The 22,391-nt window shown below is 43.3% G+C and overlaps 1 protein-coding gene across 1 annotated transcript in view; it reads right to left on the bottom strand.

Moving 5' to 3' along the window:
* The window catches only part of LOC141995350 (A-kinase anchor protein 13-like), a 150,600-nt gene extending 131,498 nt beyond the window's left edge, over positions 1 to 19,102 (bottom strand). Inside the window, exon 1 of the mRNA XM_074966494.1 lies at positions 18,996 to 19,102. The gene's annotated coding sequence lies outside the window, so the exon portion shown is untranslated. The remainder of the gene's footprint in view (positions 1 to 18,995) is intronic.
* Between the last annotated feature and the right edge of the window lie 3,289 nt (positions 19,103 to 22,391).

Genomic DNA, 22,391 nt, shown 5'->3' on the forward strand with positions numbered 1-22,391 from the left:
TTAGAAAGTCAAGAAGAATCTTGACATCAGCTGCAAGTCCAGACAGACTTCAGGGACGCAGAATGCAGAAGGTAAGAAGTTAAAGTTACTGAGTTACATCCTGAAAGACAGGAGAAAACCTGCCAACTAGCAACATCACTGACATGTTACTTCTTCTCTCCCAATATAAAAAGAGAGGAGAGGAGAGGAAGGGAAATCACAAAAATAGCTCTTATGAGAAGTGACCAAATAATTAATTCAACAAATTCAGCTTCTTTTTCTGTTTGCGGGATGTCCGGGAGAAGATCAGTTTCTTCAAATGTGTATTTGAGTCTTGTTTGACAAGTATGTTTTTCTTTACATGTACACCAGGGGTGGGCAAACTACAGCCCGCGGGCCACATCTGGCCCACTAGCCTATTTAATCTGGCCCTAGAGCCCCCGCTGGGGAGCGGGGTCAAGGGCTAATCCGTGCACGCGTGCCGCGGCTCCCAAAAGCAGCAGCATGTCCCCCTTCCAGCTCCTACGTTTAGGGGCAGCCAGGGGGTGCCGCCCCCGCAGCTCCCCTTGGCCGGGAACTGCAGCCAGTGGGAGTTGATGGGCCAGCGACTGCGGACGGGACAGCGTGCACAGCCTCCTGGCCATGCCTCCGCATAGGAGCTGGAGAAGGGACTTGCCACTGTTTCCGGAAGCTGCTTGAGGTAGACACCTCAGAGCCTACATCCCTGCCCCAAACTCCTCAGGCCCAGCCTGGAGCACCCTCCTGCATTCCAAACCCCTCGTCCCCAACCCCAGCCCAGAACCCGCACCCCCATCCGAAGGCCTCACCCCCCCCCAGCACCCCAACCCCTTGCCCCAGCCCCCTCCTGCACCCTGAACTCCTCTTTTCTGGCCCCACCCCTGAGTCTGCACCCCCATCCAGAGCCCTCACCCCCTCCTGAACCCCAATTTCATGAGCATTCATGGCCCGCCATATAATGTCCATACCCAGATGTGGCCCTCAGGCCAAAACATTTGCCCACCCCTGATGTATACTGATCATGAATTTGTAATGTGCGCTGTGTTGCTTAGTATAGATTGCTCAGATAAAAGTCATATCGTATTTTTTTTTCTTCCCTAATTAAATGAACATGAGTATTCTGGCATAAGCAAGTGCATGTGAAATTTTAAATGTATTGTTTCCATATAAAATCATACAGAAGACTCTGAAATTTGCTTTCCATAACAGTTGTGCTAGTAAAACTCAATTATTCTAGCATTCATGGGGTGTGAACAAAAAAGGGCCCAAGAAGGCTACTAGAGTTCATTTAAGAATTCAAACAAATACTATCGAGAAATTGTTTGCATTATTCATCCAACTCTAATTATTACTGTATACTTCTAAAAACATCATTGGATGGCAGCAGAGAACATACATTTTTTGCAACTAAAAACATATTACTTGTGTCTCAAAGTAACTTATAATTACCCCTGAAAATTTTATTTGTGTGTGTGTGTGTGTGTGTGTGTGTGTGTATATATATATATATATAAATATTACACACACACACACACACACACACACACACACACACACCTAAATGTTAGATTGCCAAGATACCACTACTGTTGACAGGATATCACCTCCCTACAATCGTTGCTACACAGAGACAGAATCACATTTTTCATAAAATATTTGAGAAGTCCTTTTTTAATTCAATATTTACACAAGAACTACTTTAAGAGAACATCAAGGGTTTAAATAAAAAAATACTTAAGGGAAGACATTAGCAAGGTTAGAAAACACACCAGACATGCTCATACACATCGGGGGTGGCAAGCCAATTTCCCAGTGCATTTTCACCCTTTACTTTGGATACTGTTATACTGTGCATCTCAACCTTACATCATGCCTCTGAAGGTTTTCTAGAACTGTATGCATTTTTCCATGTACGTACTAACATCTCCCAAACTCAGACTAAGGAATGACTTCTTCTGAAAGGGGGGGGGGAAAGAAAAAAGTGAAGGATTCCTTAAAGATAAAAGCTTTAAAATGGAATCGTGATCGAAGTGTGGCTCTGCCTATCTCCTGCTTCTGACTCAGCTGCCCCCCTAACCACTTCCTTCCTTTCTGCTGCATTATTTTCTGCTTCTTAGGTCTGGTACATCTTCGCAGTTAATATATGCCAAGACCCCACTTTCAAAACACAGCCATTCCAGGATGCTTTCCAGTTACAATGATAACCTGCACCCTTCCATTTTTATTTAGTGCAGTCCATGCTGTACCAGTTTGTCCCCTGACAGAGGCTGTTAGACATTTGAGGCAAGGCCTTATTTATTTGTTTGGCAGCACTTCCCCCTATGCAGTTCCACACTTGTGGTGCTATATAAATAAAAGGTAGGGGATGTCAATTTCCCAATAGATTAAATGTAGCCAGCTTTGGCAATGTTCATTTAACTTGAACAATACTTTGTATTTCCTTTGCTCATTTCATCCAAGGAGCTCAAAACACTTTACAAACATTAATGAATTAACACTCACAGCATATGAACTGCAGGAACACACCAGCTGCTTTAACAGTACACAGCCAATACTCCACAAGAATGATTTTTAGCACCACAAGAGTTACAATGAGTTTTTGGAGGGGTGGGGAGTAAGAGGAAGCAGTCACAAATACGGCATTACTAATACTGAAAAACTAGCCTACTTACAACAGCGGAAGAATCACTCATGTAAAGAGAGCAAGATTTGGCCTTAAAGCAAATACCAAGACAGCTGGCCGAAAAAGCTAGCTTAGAAAAAATTCACTGCTAGGAAGTCAAGGTTGCAGAGAGTAGCTTCATCGCTAGCACAGCTGCTGAAACCAGGTTTTTATTTTGCATTTAACCTACTGCTGTGGTTTCCTCCAAATGCCTGACTCAACCCTCCTCCATTTACTTTTCTGTGACAAATTTATTTACTAAAAGTTTTGCTCTTATTTTCCTGACTGTTCTGCCATTAGAGAACCTGCCCTACTATACACGCACCTGCGGGAGGACATTGTGGCTGTTTGCAGATTTCCTGTTCACTCTGAAGTATAATATTATTACATTTCTGCCTGAGCAAGCTAGTACTCGACCTGCTAAAAAGCTCAGCGCAAATGCTAGAAAAATAAATTACAGTGGCCACCCTTTTGTGGCCTGCAAAATCATTTGTATTTCCTTCAGAATGACACAAGAGAAGGGGAAAAACAAAATTCTCTAAAGCTTGTTTCTTTGTCTGATGCAAGGTGTGTTTCTATAACAATAAATATTTCCTTCCTTGCTAATATGCAAAATCATATTATTGTGAAGGAAATCAACTGAAAACAGAAAAAAAAAAACCATACGCAATCTCACAAATGCAGCTGAATCATTGCAGTCATTTTAATTCAGAATAAACATTAAAATGTACGAAATCTCACCAGCTTATTTGAAGACCTTTACAGCTTCTATTTGATCCCTCAGAAACTTGCCAGAGAGTTGGTTGAAAATTGGAGGAGGGATGCACAAACAATTGCAGTAATTTTTGTTTCCCGGGTTTCAAAAAGGAATATTTCCTTTCTTTTAGTTTTTTCCACAAAAAAAAAGAGTTAATCAGAATTTTTGCTTTTGAAATTTTTCCATTTTTCCTTGTTCCTGGTCCCCTTGCGACTTGCCATTGAAAAGGAAGGCGGGGGGTGGGGGGGGGGGAGGAGAGAAAGGGAGACAAGGAGAAAAGATAAGTTGAAAAAAAAAAACTATAAAAAAATTATCGTTGTCCCCATTTAATCAAAAACATGAAAAATGTAGAAAAAGAAATTGTGGAAATTTCCAATTTACATAAAAGCCATTTAAAATAAAATGTCCTTTGCAAAATTTCAACCAGCTCTAACGTAGATTACATCCTGCTCCTCTTGTTCCGAATAACCTACTGACTTCAGAGTGAACAGTATACTGTGATGGCTCAAAATCTCTGAAGGTCAGGCTGCAATTATCTCTCTCCATCACCACTGTACATTAAGTTGTAAAATAGCTCATCTTCCCATGATGTATATATAATTTTCTTTAACTTGTATTTTGGTTAAAGTTTCCACTTAAAAAAAAAAACAACGCTATTAACCTATGTCTCCCACTCACCCTCACTAAAGAAAAAGCAAAATAATCATAGTGATTTCCTACTCTTCTTTGCACTAATTCCTAGACTTTTATCTCACCCTCCCCTCCCATTCAACAAGTGATTTCATGCATTAGAAATTCAGTTTTTACCACAGCTCTACAGTCCTTTAAATGGATAGATCCCCCTGCAATTGTTAAATTTATCCTGTCAATGCCTATTCACATAGTACAAATAGGAGAGAGAAGCTGTAATTATACCTTTGTCACACCAAGGCCAACTGGGGGATTGTGGTCTGAGAATGCAGTGAAAGTGAGAGACAGACTGGGAGAAGAGCCAGAATGCATCAAGAGCAATAGATTAACACTGATTTATTAGCTCTTTAAGTCAGGTACTGCATTTTACACCCTTATTCCCATAAAGGCACAGATCTTAGACTTATCAGAGAATGGTACCAGAACACGGTGTGCTTCAATGACTACGATGAACTTTCTCATAACAAGAATCACATTCTTTTAATACTGCCCTAAGACTTCTCAATTTTGATTTGTTTAAATGTACAGTAGTTAAAAGAAGAATGGGTCACTAGCACCTACAGCATATAAGGAGATCCTTTCTGAAGCCTTGTTTGTGTAGATAGGTAGGTACTTAAACCCAATGGCTGTGTGAGTGGAGGAAGCTGGACAGGAATCGCAGACAGGTATCTCAATTCAAGAATGCTGCCAAGGACTCTGGAATGCTGCAGTTCACTATCTTGGTGTTGTTTACATTTCTCGACATCAAGTAATAATCATGCCACAATCAGTTTAAAAAAGGAAAATAAGGAGAGACAGAAGAGTACTTATATGCAGTATTTTGCTGTTAAGGAGCAGGAAACAGCCTTCCTCATTCTGACTCCTAATCTTGAACTTAAACGTTTAATTTTGCCTCTTTCTGGTCTGTTGGACTGGAGCCAGGGACACACTGCCAGAATGAGAATCAAGGTTAGAATGTAGCTGGCCCTGCTCCCAATCAAACAGATCACAAAACTCCTTACCTGACAAACAAGGAGATCATGCTTCACCTTACCAACTGCGCTGTGAGTCAAAAACCCAAGACCCAAACACGCCACATTCTTGGATCTGGCCATGGTGTGCTTGGCCCATGACCCAAAGGGACAGGAGTGGGGAGTTGTCTGTGTACTCCCCCAATCCTGGGTCATGCCAGGCTCCAGTTGGACCAACAGTTTAAGTTACGGCAGTTGTAACAGTCGCCCAGGGTACAGTTTCATCTACCACAGAGCACTGTCCACTCTGTCCATACTCCATTCTATCCTCAGCCTGCCATGATATCCTGCGCCAGGCAGATGAGGAGAAAAGTAAAAAGAGGGTGTCATAAATATAAAAAGGAAGGGTAAACACCTTTAAAATCTCTCCTGGCCAGAGGAAAAACCCTTTCACCTGTAAAGGGTTAAGAAGCTAGGATAACCTTGCTGGCACCTGACCAAAATGACCAATGAGGAGACAAGATACTTTCAAAGCTGGGGGGGGACACAAAGGTTCTCTCTGTCTGTGTGATGCTTTTGCAGGGAACAGGAAAGGAATGGAGTCTTAGAACTTAGTAAGCAATCTAGCTAGATATGCGTTAGATTCTGTTTTGTTTAAATGGCTGATAAAATAAGCTGTGCTAAATGGAATGTATATTCCTGTTTTTGTGTCTTCTTTGTAACCTAAGGTTTTGCCTAGAGGGATTCTCTGTGTTTTGAATCTGATTACCCTGTAAGGTATTTACCATCCTGATTTTACAGAGGTGATTCTTTTACTTTTTTTCTTCAATTAAAATTCTTCTTTTAAGAACCTGATTGCTTTTTCATTGTTCTTAAGATCCAAGGGTTTGGGTCTGTGTTCACCTATGCAAATTGGTGAGGATTTTTATCAAGCCTTCCCCAGGAAAGGGGCTGTAGGGTTTAAAGAGGGTTTTGGGGGGAAAGACGTTTTCAAGCGGGCTCTTTCCCTGTTATATATTTGTTAGACACTTGGTGGTGGCAGCAATAAAGTCCAAGGGCAAAAGGTAAAATAGTTTGTACCTTGGGGAAGTTTAACCTAAGCTGGTAAAAATAAGCTTAGGGGGTTTTCATACAGGTCCCCACATCTGTACCCTAGAGTTCAGAGTGGGGAAGGAACCTTGACAGAGGGTGATGTAGGGCTTGCCACACTAGCTTTATGCCTCCTGCAAATTCCGCCTGAGTGGCGCAAAGTTGCCAATGGGAGGGGAGGGGAAGGGAGAAAGAGGACCTGGGTCAAGGATCCGGTCCATAATCGATTATGCTCATATTCTTAAAAGGTCTATGCTTCAAGTACAAAAGTTATAGCCTTAATGTATATGGACTGCAGGTGTCCCTCCTTTAGCTCATTTTGTAACAGTGGCACACTTCCTTTGCTAAAGGAAACTTGCTAGACAGTAATGCTATTTATGGACATACTGCTATGAAACTAGGCAAAGTTTCAACCTATTATTCATCAGAGTTCAAGTAGCTTTTGTTATTGTTCCACCTGCCCTGAAAGGAGTAGCCAGTGAAGAAAATCAATCTATTTCCAAAATGGAGGGTTTTAAAAAAAATAATAATGAGGAAGTGCAGTTAGAGAACGAGCACAGGTTAGCAGTATCTGAAAATTATTACCACCTCCTGAGAGCTGTTCAAGAGAACTAGGTAAAATGGGTTGGTGATTTTAGTCTAGTGCACAGGTGTTCATACACAAAGGAACCAATCACAGCTACTAGCTGATTCAGCAGAAACCAAGCAAAGGGTGGGCATGGAGAGCACCCCTAGAAGTGTTCCCTCTCTCCGCATCCTTACCCCCAGAGGTCAGCAGTCCCCTAAAGAAAGCGAGAAACCTTGCACTACACTTTTCTACGCTTCACCTGATACAGAGAAGATTTCAGTTTCCAGTTTCTGGGCAACATTCACCAGCTCCATTGTTTTTTAAAAGAAACTTGATACAAAGCACATTAACTCATGTTGCTAATTAACTCGGGCGACTGATGAGTATAATGTACTTCCCACAGGTAGTCCAGCTAACATGAGATGCATGTGTTTCCAAGTATTTTTAAGAGGCATCTTCATATTTAAATGCCAACTGTCTCACAACCCCTTTTCTACACATGCATGTTTTACTCAGAGGAAGCACCTCCAACAAAGTGAATTTGAAATGCAAGAAGTTTTGCAAAGCTCTCACAGAGCTCAAGGACATTTGGAAGGGTAGTAATAGGTTTATAATGAACGTTAGCATACCATCAGCAAAAACAAGTCTATTCTTAGATTTCCCCCTTTGGTGTTTCCCATAATCTTCCTTCTCTCCTATTCCCTTGGGAAAATAATTTCATGGCTATCAGAAATGGGGAGAACCTGTTCTTCTAAACAGATGGATGAAAAAATAAAATCTCCCAATAAAGAAAAGTGCACACAAAACTAGTTAAACATTAGGGCTGTAACACAAACAAAAACCCCACAGGAAACACTACAAATTAATCACATGAGCAAGCTTTACTTTGATTGATTTCCTGGCTTTTGAACCATTAGATACAGTACTTTAAATGTGGGTGGGGGAGGTAAAACAACTTATTTTCCTACACACAGTCCTATCGCAGAGTTTATGTAGATAGGTGAAAAAGAGCCAACACTTCAACAGCAAGGTCTGCTCCGATATTACACACATTCCTCAGCAGGCACGGGCACAAACCATTGAGCCAGACAACTGCATTCAGGCTCTCGCCCATCATGATAACAGAGGGTACGTTTCCTGCATGAAGTACTAAATTAGAGCCCTGAATCAAGCGCAGAGTGACACACAGCTCTCTGTATCCTTCACCATATATGACCATACCACTCCTACCAAAATGACCCAGTGGACAAAAATCAGCTCATGGAGGAAGAACAGCTGGTTTAAACTGAACTAGAGCAAGCCATAAGTTATGCTAATGGACAGAGGAAAACATTCTGAAGAGCATGCACCCCTGGTGAGGTCTGTTTTGGCTGAAGAGATGCACCCACAATTAGTTAATTCAGTCTGCAGATTAGGAGCACTCTATGGAGTTGTTGCAAATGCTAAGCTGTCACATAGCAACAGCTGAGGGTAATGCTTTCTACCATCTCCAGCTGCCTAGAGACTCCATCCTATCCTGGACAGATGATGACCGGGCCTCAGATACTCATGCCTTTGTCATCTCTCAGCTAGACCAGAGCAATGCAATAAACCTAGGCATGAAGACTTCAAGACTTAAGTCCAACAGGTAAAGAAGGCTGCAGCACATCTCTTCAGAAACACAGGCTCCCAGAAGCACATCAAGCCAGCCCTCCACTCCCTAACCAGCTTCCCACAGAATACTGAATCAAGTTCAAGCTCTTGGTCCTTAACTTCAAAGACACTCTATGCCCAGAGAATGAAAAACATTGACTAAAGCTCCAGGATATCGTGATCAACAGCTACGCTCGTCAGGCATAAAAGAACTTTTCACAGTAAAGGGAAAGCTCATCTTGTGAGGGAGACAGAGCTGTCTCAGGGGCCGGTCCAAGACTGTAGAATGAATTGCCCCATGAAGCCCATCCCAAACCTCATCACCTTCTACTCCCAGGTGCACTTCTTCAGCCTGTCTTCCCTAAAATACACACACACACACACACACACACACACACACACCCCACCTCCAAAAGCAGACACGCCGCTGCACACACTTCTACCCACGAAGACAGAATAAACTCTGCTCAACAGAAGTTAGTCACATTGCTAAATGAACTCCTGGAAGGCACTGCGATAAGCACAGTATAAGAACAGCAGCAGGCAGAACAGCATTGAGAGCCACTTTGATAGCGGCCCCATCAGATCCAAATACATGGTCAAAGAGTTGGTGAGGAGGAGCAGGGCATTCTACACAGCTTTACGGGCACCCTGGGTCAGGGGAGAGCTCAGTAGCATAACTCTCACTCACAGAATACCTAGACTCCTCTGACTCACAAGAACAAATCACAGCAGAGCCCACTCAAGTCCTTTGAAGGTAGATAAGTGGAGTATCATAAAACCATAGTACTGTGAGACTGGAAAGGACCTCAAGAGAACATCTAGTTCAGTCTCCTGCACTCACAGCAGGACTAAGTATTATCTAGACCTGACCAGTGTTTGTCTAACCAGCTCTTAAAAATTTCCAATGATGGAGATTCCACAACCTCCCTAGGCAATTTATTCCAGTGCTTAACCACCCTGACAAGAAGTTTGTCCTAATGCCCAACCTAAACCGCCCTTGCTACAATTTGCTACAAAGTCCATCACACTGAGGGAGTATTTTTAAGGGACATCAAAAGAACCAAGAACTTTAAAGATCTACAGGTATTTTTCATAAGCATAAGAGATTCTGTCAGGGGATATGGCCAAGATTTCTGATCCCATTGTTGTGCAGCATGCAGTGGGCTAGTTATTATATTATTTGTATTACCATAGCAACTAGGAGCCCCAGTCATGGACCAGCACAATGGTTGCTTCCTGCCCTGCAAGCAAGAGAAACAAATAGTCTGTAAAGCACTTTGGGATCCCCTTTGAGATGAAGAGTCCCATGTTACTTCTGTGTATGAGCTACCTGCTTGTTATCCTCCAAGCTAACCATTCAATGGAAAATCCTCTATTTCATTTCCAAACTATTTTTGAAAGGATACAACCCCAAAATGTAACTATGCTTTCTAGTGGTTAGCAACCCATTCACTGACTATGTTCTCTCTCCGGTACTGTGGTGGCCAGGCTCAGATTGTGTACCAATCTATTTGTCCAGCCTGTATTAAAACCTCCTTCCTTCCTACCCACCGAGATATTCTGAGAGATACATTTCACCTGCTTCGTCAGGCTACCATTCAGAGGCTGAGTGTCTTTTTTTAATATTGGCACAAATTAATCCACCTGGAACGGAATCTCCCTTCCCAGGACATTTCACTTGTCCTCATCAGGTTGCACCTCAATACTGCTACCCCAAGGCTGTTAGGAGTCATGGTGAACATGTCCCATTAAAAGTCATCCTTTATGTGTTATTTTGACATCTACCCCCTCTTTATTCAAGAGTGCCCCGTGCAGAATTCCCAGAGATAGTTGGACATCTATACTACTTCACCCCAACTTATCACCAAAAGCCTTTCAGGAATTGGGCTGCCTTTGGTTCCCACCTGTGGATGACCCAAATCCCATCAAGAGTTTGACAACACAGAGGAAACCTTCACATAAAATTATGCTGATGTGGCCTACATTATCTAATATAGAAAATTCACTCAGTATCTAAAGGGACCCAAAGCAGATTTTTCCTATCCCCTCAATACTGCAGAGCCACACACACAGATTGTATGTAGGCATGTCTATGAACTCAAAAGAATGGAGGGAGGCTGGGTTGACAACTAGTCTCCCTTTGAGGAAATCTAGGCTACTTCAATGGGTTTTCCATTGTTCATATCTGCTCTGTGGTGTGGGAAATGCTCCGGACATTCAGACATTTTTTCCCTAACCCAGAATGTTTAAACTACATGGTACAAATTAAAAAAAAAAAATCTACAAATGACTGCTGATGGTAATTTCTAATCCCTTTTGTTCAAAATGCTGTAAGTCCCTCAGTCCAGCCTTTCACAGAACATTAGAACCTTTCAGGTATGTCTCCAGTGAGGCATCACTGAAAGCCACTTAGGTTGTAAAAAACGCTATCCAGTGATGCAGGCAGTGGGTCAGACTGGGCAATAAAACAAGACTTTCACAATGCAGAATCATCGATTAATAGTTTTAGGGTAAGAATAATTCTCTGCCCCTTGCAAAAGTTCTAAATTCCCTTTTAATTCCCCTCTCCCCCACAAAAGCACTTCTCCCCTTGCCCTTCCCCATCCAAACATTAGTTATCCCAACCACAAGTATGTATTTCCTGAGATTTCAGCATCCCAAAGGCAATTCAAAAGGAAAGTAAGGCCATAGTGAGCAGTCCTTTCTCTTCATTAAGCCTACATTTTCTGCATCCCCCACCCCCCGCAAATCTGTTTTCCTTAATAGTAATTACAGCCCCAAAATTTACCCTGATGTTCAGAAGACAGGCAAATGCTCTGAAGTACGGGGGGAAGCTGAATATTATGGTATGTGTAACGCTTTCATCAACAGAACTAGACTCACTTTCAGAGCAGTGCTTCAAGTACTAAGATGCATCCCAAACATGGTCCCTCTGCCTTATTCATGAGTGTGCAATCAGTTAAACCATTACCAGACAAAATGATCCTTCTCATAAGGATCATAGCAACATTCTACCACTCTCTAAAGACTCCCCATGCTCCCAATTCTACTAGACATCCCTAAATTCGCAACAAGAATAATGGCAAGAATAAGATCAAGCCAGTCAGCACCTGTGCCATCAGGTGCGTGTTAGCCCTAAAAGGAGGAAAGTTTGACTCCATTTTTTTGAATCCATTTTGAAGGCAGGGGATTGTTTAAAACAGCTCTGGTATAGCCAAATACTTTCTTGTTAGTCAGAGATTTATTAATGATAACATTGAGTTTTATACAGCAGTTACACCAGAGATATTTACCCTCCTGACTAATTTTGCCAAAAGCTTTGGATATAAGAACTTATGAAGTGTACAACAGGTTTTAAAAATGCTTACTGTTTTGAACTGCAGTAGGCCTGGTTGATAAAAGCATGTACCTACATGCAGAACTCCAATGTGGGCACACTGAGAATTCACTGGCATAAGACTTTAAATATCACAATCCCTTGTGCTATACTCTAAAACGACCACAACATATCAACCCTATAAAGAATGTGTCATCTCAAAATTCCCCTCCTTCTCTACATCTAAACAGTCGTCTATGTTCTCTCCCCCTCAAGGACAAATTAATAATGACTAAGTACTTTAAGAGAAAAATCTCTAATTCCCACCAATACAGGAGAAAGGCTGAGTGGAATTTGGCCTTCCAACAAGCTACACTCTATATAAAGTACTCATGTTGCAAACTTTACATAGTCTCTATAAGATGGGTTTAGAAATAAAACATACATTTGGGAAAATTTCAAGCCAAAAATTGCCGCTCTAAGGCTGATGCAATTTAACATCTTCCACAAACTTGACTGACCACCAAATCAAGGTCCAGGAGACAGGGTAATGAAGATTAGAAGCAGACAGTAGCTACAGGTGTATGTTTTGGCAAGCACCAAACATTAAGAATTTTTCTTATTCTATTATTATATTTATGTTGTAGAAATGAATTCACAAATGCTTGAAAATTAAAACGCAGACTGATGCCAGCTACATGTTCCTTAGCAGATCTGTTTAAATTAAATGGACTCACAAAGAACAGCTGAACTGGATCTCTCTGGTTGGCTTGGTCCTGCAATTCCTACTGATGTGAGTAATCCCTCGTCATTCAAGAAGTTCCATGCAAATCAATGGGAAAAGTCATGCAATGCTTAACCAGGTGAGAAAAAGTTGCAAGATAACTCACTATGTCTACTGTTGCCAAGAGTTATTCTCTGACACTGGAAGGACAGGAACATTTATTTGGGAAAGAATTTATTACTAACATGGTAACGACAGCATCACAGAAAAGCTATTTTTGGAATGAAGAGCAAGCTGGCTAATTTTGAAAAAGTGAGATGGTGTGAAGAAGAGGCAATTACTGATATTTATAGAAGACAGAAATCGAAAGAAAATATAAATGCAAAAATAGGGATCTCAGATTGTCTTGGAGGAGAAAGACTAACATACACTAGTTCTATGGGAGGGGATTATCCTATGAATTAAGATATATACAGGAAAAAGTACCAACATCGGCTTTGAGTCAGACCTCTGCCAAGGCATATGTATACCAGCTGTGAAGCTGTACAGGGCCCGTAGTTCTGGCAGACCTCTCCAACCACAAGAGGGATTCCACAGTAGCATAGATTCCTAATAGCCCCAGGCATAGAGGATGTGGCCCCAGGTATTCTGTGCTACTGGACAGGGAGATGCTGCAGCACATAGTATAACAGAGCCATCTCTGGGGCTACTCTAGTTTATGATGAGCACCACTCCCATCACCCTGGCTGCCTCCAGAATCAAGGAGATGCAAAGATCACAGAACCCCCACCTCAAAGACCTCTGGAGCTGCTCCCAGGTCAGCTTCACCGCGGTTTAGAATTAGCTCTGTAAAGCTGCCCATTAGAAATCTACATTACTCCAGTTTTACCCTCTTTAATCTTATCAATATTTTGATAGAAGTTACCCAACACTCTCCAGCATCAGGTCTCTTTATAAAAAGAGAGAGATAAAAAGAAGATTGATCTTTTAAGACCACAGCAATACTACTTTGGGACACATGATAGTGTTAAATTCTTTTAGACATTTTCAACAGATTTCAACAGTTATCTTGTTGGAGGAGTTAGGAAAAAAGCCAGACCTTTTGAGAAGTGGATATGCTGACTAGCATAGAATACCTGCTATTGCACTTTCTACCCTTCGTCCTGTATCATCAACTTGTGATATTAGACTAAGCTTTTTGGGTGTATCCATTCTAGGGGGAAAGTGTGGTTTATTTGTGGGTTGTTGTTGCTTTTTTAAACAAACGGTAAAACTGATGTGGACACATTTATAGTTTTAACATGTGACGGTAGGTCAAGGGAACAAGCTAATGTTAAATTCAGCCTACTAATACGTATTAAAACAATTGCCTGTCGATGCTACAATTTTGTCTCATATAAATGTTAACATAGTAAAAGATGTCTTTTTTTCAGTTAAGACAACACCTTTGAGCCTGAGATTTATTTGCTGAGAACAGTTTACTTATTATACACTTCCAAACAACTATATGCAAACACTAAGAGGGTGTAACGTCACTGGATTTATAGCTGCAACACTATGAATTAGAAAATTTAGGTGCATTTTTATCGTGTAGTCAAAGGAGAAGTTACACTCTTAAAAAGAAACAAATAAATATGATATGCTGCGGGGTGGGGAGAGAAGATGTGTTCTATAAACTGAATGTAGCAACGGGTTCATTATGTAAATGCTTGTTCTGGAATGCTGTCAGCATACTTCTTTATCACTAGCCAAAAGAACACTAAGTGAGGGTTATAGCCTTCCAAAGCCTCATAAAGGTCAATGCCAAGGAAGAAAGACAGGTAAGAAAAGGACTTTTTATAAGCTGTCTCCATATTTTTGCTGTTAGCTGCAGTGATCTAGAAGCCTGGTTGTGAATGATGACATCAGAAACATTAAGTGGCTGGCTATTCAGGGAGTACTAGGGATAGCTAGAATTTTTCTGTCCACACCATTTTTCCAACAGAAAGTTAGGAGTCTGATTATGTATGATTCTTTGTGAAGAGTGTCAGCTCTCTGTGGAAAACCGACTTTTCATAAAAGACCAATGTCCAAAATATTTATAGATGGTAACCATAAATTTTGATTAAAAGAGGCTGCCATGGTGCCCCCTGGGAGTTGTGGTTTAGGTTCCTCCTACTATCATAATCCTACAGGCTGGATTCCTGAGCTGGAACACATGTCCTATGATGAACCACGGCCAGAGACTCCCATGAGGTACCACAGCACCCTACCAAGAACGGAGACCATGGTGCATGCTGGGAGATGCAGTCCACTCAGGACATCCCTTCCCCCATACAGAGGGGACTAGAAGCATTGGACTCCCGGACTACAACTCCCATGAGGCCCCATCTCAGCTTTTCCAAATCAAAATGGTCTCTTTTTGACAAAAAGGTTGAAGGGCTCCATGGAGTTAAAAAAAATTCTGATCAGCAAGTACCTAGCCAAAGATAGAGAACAAGGTGTTTTTTGATCAATGTAATGAAACTTTTAGGAATCCTGCCCAAGTAGTAGATCTCACTACTAAACAGTTAGCAGGAGGTACCTCTTAGCGAGCTGCATTCTGGTCAGTAGTACAATTTGCACTAAGCAGAAGAAAATTAAATACACTGGGGGAAGGAAAGGAGGAAGACTTAGTATTTTGTCCAAAAGCCCATTTAATTTGAAAAGGGTGAAGAAGTCAATGAATAGTACAGAAGCACAAGTTCTGGTGAATTTATTGGTCTCACACACACACACATATATATATATATTGGGAAGGCTTCCATTTTCTTTGGACAGTTGCATCTTTTCTTTTCCAGAAAAGAGGGTTCTTAATAGATGGTCACTTAATGGAAAATGATAACAGGCAGGAGGCGTAAGGCCTTCTCCAGGTGAATAATGTGTTCTGAAAACAGATCTATTGTCTTTGCTCCCCATTTGGTTTTGTTTCACCTGCGTGCGAAGAGGCATTCTAAAGGACAAGTTGTTCTAGTTTTACTGTAGTTTGTACTTCTCAATCATCTGCTGAGGTGCTATTTTTACAGGGTTCTCCCCAGCCACCACCATTAACCTGAAGTAAACATAGTAAAACCTGAGTAACAAGGAGACTACTTTTCCCCATTCTGGAAGGGTAGGGAACGCCAGTGTCACAGAAGTGGATTGAGACTGGAAAGCTCAGGGGACCAAAAAATTATGTATGGAGCCTTCCCACTACATGTCAAGTTCACCATGCGCAGCAGTGACAGAGTTGGTGGTCTAAGTCCAGCTCCTAGCCAGGAGGTGCCCACATCACAAGTATCACCTTTAGCAGAGATGCCAAGAATTTAATGGACATGCAAATTAAGATGGCTAGCACCCAGAACTCCAGGGTTTGTGGGTGCTTGGCACCTCTCAGGATCAAATGCTACCATGCTCTCAATCATAAACATGAAGGGTAGACAAGGCAGTAAATGACCGATATTTTTTTGAAGTTGCTAATGATTTGGGGTGTCCAACTGAAGTCCCCTTAAGAGAGGCCCAACTCTTAGAAAGTGCCGAGCAGCACACTCTGAAAAAGCAGGCCCCTTTCAGATCTTATACCCTCCCAACCCCTGTGTGGTGTGAAGTTGGGAAGTGCTATTATCCCCACTTTATGGGTGGAGAACTGAAGCACAGAGAGTCTAGATGACTTGTGCAAGGTAACACAGGAAGTCTGTGGTGGAACAGAGAATTGAATTGAGGTGTCAGGTCCCAAGCTAGCACCTTAACCACGGGACCCTCCTTCCTCTAGCTATCTATGATATCCCAAATGGGCACTCAAAACCACTAGCCTCATTTTACAATACTGGCCAATACCATCCACATAAAAACATGCAGAATATTTTAGTGTTAACAAGCTGTGCATGCACATGCAAAATAACCACATCATGAAGTATAATCTGATAAGCTACCTAAAAGCTATATTTGATACACAGATATTCTTGTTAAGGTTCTTTAAGGGAACACAGCAAGGCTGGTTGATTGGTCAGCCCACAATCTGCCTTTTTTCCTTTGGAAAGTTCATTGAGTAACAGGATATATGAGGGGGAAGAAGAAAAAAAAAGTCTGAGGGGGAATGTTAGTCTTGGAGTTGAAGCAATGTACTGGAGGACGGCATTCAATTCTCCTCTCTGCCACAGACTTCCTGTGTGACTGTGACCAACTCATTCTCTATGAGTCAGTAGGGATGTAAAATGTTAACCGGTAAACTGATAAGCATAGTCTTACCGGTAATGTATTCAGTTAATGTTTAAATGCCTAACATGCGTCCAGGGTCCTGGCCACCGGCATTGCGCCTGGGGTTCCGGCTGCTGGCCTTGGTCCCCTTACCCCTGTCCAGGTCCCTCCCCACTCCTCTAGTTCCCATGCCTATGTTGTGTACTCGTTGACAATTAATCCCTGTGAGTCAATACCTCAGATCTATATACCTGGGGAAGCAATAGTTTCCCCAACCTCAGAGATGTTGCAAAGTCAACTTCAGTAAAGTTTGTGAGGTGTTATGGTGATGGGAGAAATACAAAAACACTCCCTCCATTAAATGATTCATGAATATCTTACCTCAAAAAGGATATCTGGAACCTAACTCACCTTAGCAACTCTACAAATAGCCAGTGTGTACAAAACAGAGGAAAAAAATCCAGAGAAGGAATGATTTCAAGCTCCACGGGGTTACTGTAAACAGAAACCACACCATTTTTTCTCCCTTTAAAACTGATTAAATTACATTACTCAAAACTCTCAGCACATAAGACATTCATGCAACGCAGGACAACTGTCTAAACTTGCTTTATAGTCTACGTGCTTAACATACTTCTACTGCATCACATATCTCCTACTTATTTTAAGTTTCATGGTTGGCTGAAGAACTAGGAAGTCTACAGCTGTGACAGTGTGTTACTATCATATTTGTAATGTGTTCATTGAGACAACACCTGGGCATCTCTAAAAGTGACACAATATATCAGATGGAATTAGTACAGTATGCTCATACAAACAGCAGTATGAAAATAGCCTGAATGCAAGAATGAAAAGATACACAATGAAGCAGTGTAAAAGACACTGCAGTAGAAGCAATCAGAGAGGTCAGTAAAACTGGTCTCTGCTAATCCCAACTCCTTTGTATGGCCTGCAGGGATAACATAGACACAGAAGGTGGATTAATAAACCCTGACAGTTAAAAGGTTAAGAAACAGCAGCACTTCTGTGACCCTTGTTCAGGAATTCCACAGACTGTTTTCAAATAAGAGTCTGTTTGACTTAACTATAGAAACGAAATATATGTGCAGTGCCCTTTAAAAACCACAGAATAAAAACGTGAAGCACGTCTATAGGATGACCCCCCCCTCAGAATAACTTCAAAGGTTGATATAAACACAAATATTACAACAGATTGTGTTTTAGCTCCTGGATTACTTTCCTTGCAATAAAGTGGAGATATTAAGTGCGATCTGGTTGTACTTCTGAAATTGAAATTAAGTATTTCACATCAAAACATCCATGATTTTGATACAGAGGAAGTTTATTTTACAAACATATATTGACATTTTGCTAAAAAAACACTTTCCCCCCCCCACACACATACATATATCCGTGGGTAAAAAGTTTTGAAAGCCACATTCTGTTAATTTATCAATAAAATGGCTTTCAAAGCTCGCATTTCTCTCCCGCACCCGTAATAGCTCCTCAGGATAAGAGGGATTTAACAACTGGTGGCAATCGCTCAAACTACTCCAGAGAACTTGGTAGTTACCGCAGCACAGACAAGAGCGGAGGGAAAAGTGGTTTCGGGCTCGGGCACAATAAAGTATGTTTGCAATTAGCAAAAGCAGAAACAAAGGAAAGAAAAGTGAGGAAAAAAGGGGGGGGGGGGAGAAAAGGAGCAGCCCAGACCAGAGCTGTCCGATCCAGCAGTGACCTGTTAGAGAGTGACCCTGGCTGCGAGCCCGTCACAGCTCGCACTGACGCAGCCCGGCACAGCTCGTGGAAGACACAAAGTTGCCAAGAGAACCGCCCGGGGGGGGGGGGGGTCAGGACTTGGGCAAGCGCCTGGTGGGAGCTCCCAGTGTGCACTTTCAGCCGAGCCCTTCAGGCCCCCTCCCCAGACGCGGCCGGGCCTGGGAGGGGTCAGGAGAGCGGGACAAGGCGGGGAGAGAGGGGTAGGACGCGCGGGGGAGGAAGGGGCCTCGCTCCACCCGGGAGAGGAGAAGCAGGAGCAGGACTGCGCGAACGACCCCCCGCCCCCGCCCCCAGCAGCAGAACCGCAGCGCCGCGAGCGAAGGCAGGCGCTCCCCGTACCCCGGCCGGAGCTGGGGGGCGGCTCGCCCCTGCAGTGCCACCTTCCCCCGCTGCCCCGTCTCCGCAGGGACTCGTGGGGGGGGGCGCCGGCCCCCCAGCTTTGCAGCCAGAGGGGCGACGGAGGAGAGGCTCCCCCAGCTCTGCAGTGATAGGAGGGCTCCCACCCCCAGACTCTCTGCCGAGATCTCCCGGGGAAGGGACGTGTCCGGCCCCCCGCAGACTCAGCCCCAGGCGGGTCCCCCCCCCCCCCGGCACTTCCCCCAACTCCCGCAAACTCGCTCGCTCGCTCACTCACCCCGCGGGCGGGGCTGCTCGGCCTCCTGCAGCGGCGGCGGGGAGCGGGGGACAATGGCTGGCGGCGCGGGGCGCTGGTGCAACAGGCGGCGGCACCCGAGCGCTCCCGGCGGCTCCCTCCCTCCGCTGGCCCGACGAGCAGCCCTGAGCTATCACGCATGCGCCATCTAGGAGACGGGGGGGGGCAGAGGAGGAGACCCCCTTCTCCGTCCCCCTAGGTTCCTCCTCCGAGCGCGCGGGGCGGGGGGGAAGCGGGAGGCCGCGCTGATTGCACGGCCCGGGGGCTCGCGGCTCCCCGGGCGGCTGGAGTTCACGCGTGGGAGATGCTTGGACGGGGAGTGGAGCTGGCTCCGGTGGGTGCTTTTTGCGGGAGTGGAGGATTCAGCAGCTGAGCAGGGACTTCATCAAAAGGCTTCTCCGGGCAGGTCCCAGCTCCTGCCCCTCCCAGAGCGCTTTACCGGCTTGCAGAGATTGATCCTCGCCACGCTTCCTCCCCGCGTGACTTGCCTGTTACCCTCCTCGCTTTACAGGTGGGGAAACTGAGGCACGGGTCACTTAAGTGGCTTGCCCAAGATCTCCTGCCCCGCAGTCCTGAGATGAGCTTTCGCGGGTAGGTCATCGTTCCCTATCGGACAACACAGTTACATCTCAGAGATGTACAGTATTAAAATGACAATAGTAATTTTCCCTCTGATGATATTCACCCTTTCTTGTCAACTGTTGAGAATAGGCCACTTCCACCTTCACTGTATTGGCCTCATTAGCACTGATCCCACCCCCATGGTAAGGCAACTCCCATCTTTTCATGTGCTGTAATATATATACTGCTTACTGCATTTTTCACTCCATGCATCTGATGAAGTGGGTTTTAGTCCATAAAAGCTTATGCCCAAATAAATTTGTTAGTCTCTAAGGTGCCTTAAGGACTCCTCGTTGTTTTTACATCTCAGAGACTAATTGATATATAGATATATATTGTAATTCTTTGAGAGATGGGGTAGAAAAATAGGTGGTCTGCAGATTTTAAAGTTACTATTTACCTACATAGAAGATTACTAAATTATCATCCGTTAGAGTTGGGGAACTCCTCTCCAGACTCTGGGATTTTGTAACATTTCAGAACCTCTCCCCCATTTTATGTTTTAGATTTCCCCCAGCATCACTGAGCTTCTTAAAATATTCTCCTCCCCCTTAAACAAATAATTTAAATTCTCAAGGGATGGTGTAGTTTTAAAAGCACCTGTATTTCTACCGAAACGGAAGCCTGCTCTCTGTAAAGAAACATGCAGCAGCAGTTTGTCGTAAACCAATGGAACCCAAATCTCAAAATTCTCTTCTAAATGCAGGTCCTCTTTGGATATCCAAGGGCACTCCCACTTTGCTGGCACACCTGAGGAGAGGGCGGGGCACTGCCAGACCTTTCCATCATCCCAAATTGTGGGGAGCACAGATTAGAGCAGCTGCAGGGCTACTCCGGTTATGCTTTCTGAAACAATCCCATAACGGCTTGTACCTCTGGGTCCAGGCTCAACAAGAGCAAAGCATGTTCTGACTCACCCACGGTATGCCTCCTACAAACTGGGCAGGCAGAGAATAATGTATAGCTGGCATTATTTATGTTATTCCGCTTGGGGATTTTCCCTGTGTCAAGGGATTCCCCAGCAGCTTTAAGCCCCTTTGCACCACTGGAGCTACACAAAGGGCATCCACATCAGGCAGATGACATATCTGATGTTTCATACACATGGCACAAAAAATAAAGTCTTTCTCAAAGGGTATATAATGTCTGGTCAAAAGCAGGGGAAAGCACAGGTTACGTGCACACAGAAGACCATCCTACCCTTACAATGGGCTAAATCCAGAAGTTTTCACTTAGATTTTACTCAGTTTCACTTCATTGACGTCAATGGTACTTTTGCCCCAGGAAAAACCTGCGGGAGGGAGGGAAATGAGCACAGAGCTCAGTATTTTGTCCCAATAAGTTTTTATCTCTAAGCTGGACATTCTAATTTAGAGGTTCTCAGACAGGGATTTGTGGTCCACATGGGCTTTCAGGGGTGGGAGTAAACAGTATGGGAGATCTTCAAAGTGCCTGGGTGAAATCCTGGTCAGAGTCTTGAAATTGACTGCAGTGGGACCGGGATTCCACCTGTTTCCCTGTACAATTTATGCATTGAATAACAAATTGTGATTTGGGTTTTGTTTTGTTTTTTGATGAAGAAATTACAGCTTTTTCCAGACTGGGAAGAGAGATTGCTGGTCTCTCAAGGCCTGAGAAGCCTTGTTTTGATTCCAGGGAGGTACTTCTAGTGAGTTTTATCACCTACATTTCACCTTGATTTTTCTCCCTTCTGTGCGACCTTTTCCAGTTTATTCAGCTGCTCTCTGAATTCTAATTAATTATAGTACTGTGCTTCTTTATTGAAGTTAAAGGAACATGGTTTAAAGCCCTGGATTTATTTTTATATGAAGGAAATAACTTTCACCCACTAAACTTTAGCTTTAGTTGTGTGTTTCAGTTTGTGTTACATTTCCAACATGCCCTCCTCCGGCTATTGTAAAGTATCTCCTTCTAGTGTTTCTGGCATCATACACTCTTTAGCAGTGAAATGTGATCCTGTGCAAATAAATGTGGTGCACATGTATCCACCACCGCAACATTCTGTTGCATTCACCGTATAAGTGATCCCTCCAGAGGGAAGGACTCATTTTGTCGCGTTTGAGCTGCTCACAGATTAGATGCACATATTATATCATTTTTTCTGCAATGAGTCTCATACCTCTATAACCCTCACAACAAACCTATCAGTTGAGTACATATGATTATCCCCTATTATACACATTGTGCAACACAGAGGGCCAAATTCAGCCCTGACTTACACTGCAAGGAAAATGTGGCTCAAAAAGTTTGTGACTTGTCAAACCCACAAGTTAGCAGCAAAGCCAAGGTTAGCAGCACCTATTTCCTGTCTTCTAGTCACACTAGCCACTAGAAATCATTACCTCACTAGAGCAGCTTTTGTCCTAAAGGACCTAGAGCACTGTACTAAGTAAGGACTGATCCTGTGCCCATTTAAGTCAACAGAAAGAGTCATTTTAAGTGAAATGAAAGACTGCTCAGGCCCTTAGATAGCGCACAAGAATCATTTCACCATTGGAGTAATATAGTCACTTCTTGGTTTGGAACACTTCTGCTGTTTTACCACACAACATTATGTGACCAGTTAGAAGAACAAGATGAGAAGAAGAACTTTCCCAACTGAAGCTGCAAGGGATGGGAGGGGAAGGGGGATTGGTAGGGACACTATAAGGACCCAACTTTTAATTTGATGAAACCATCTAGGTTAATACCTCTTCCCTTGTAAAAAGGTGCCATGGGTTCTTTAATGGCTATGAC

Source organism: Natator depressus, chromosome 10, assembly GCF_965152275.1.
Source record: "Natator depressus isolate rNatDep1 chromosome 10, rNatDep2.hap1, whole genome shotgun sequence".
In the NCBI taxonomy this organism is placed as follows: Eukaryota; Metazoa; Chordata; order Testudines; family Cheloniidae; genus Natator; species Natator depressus.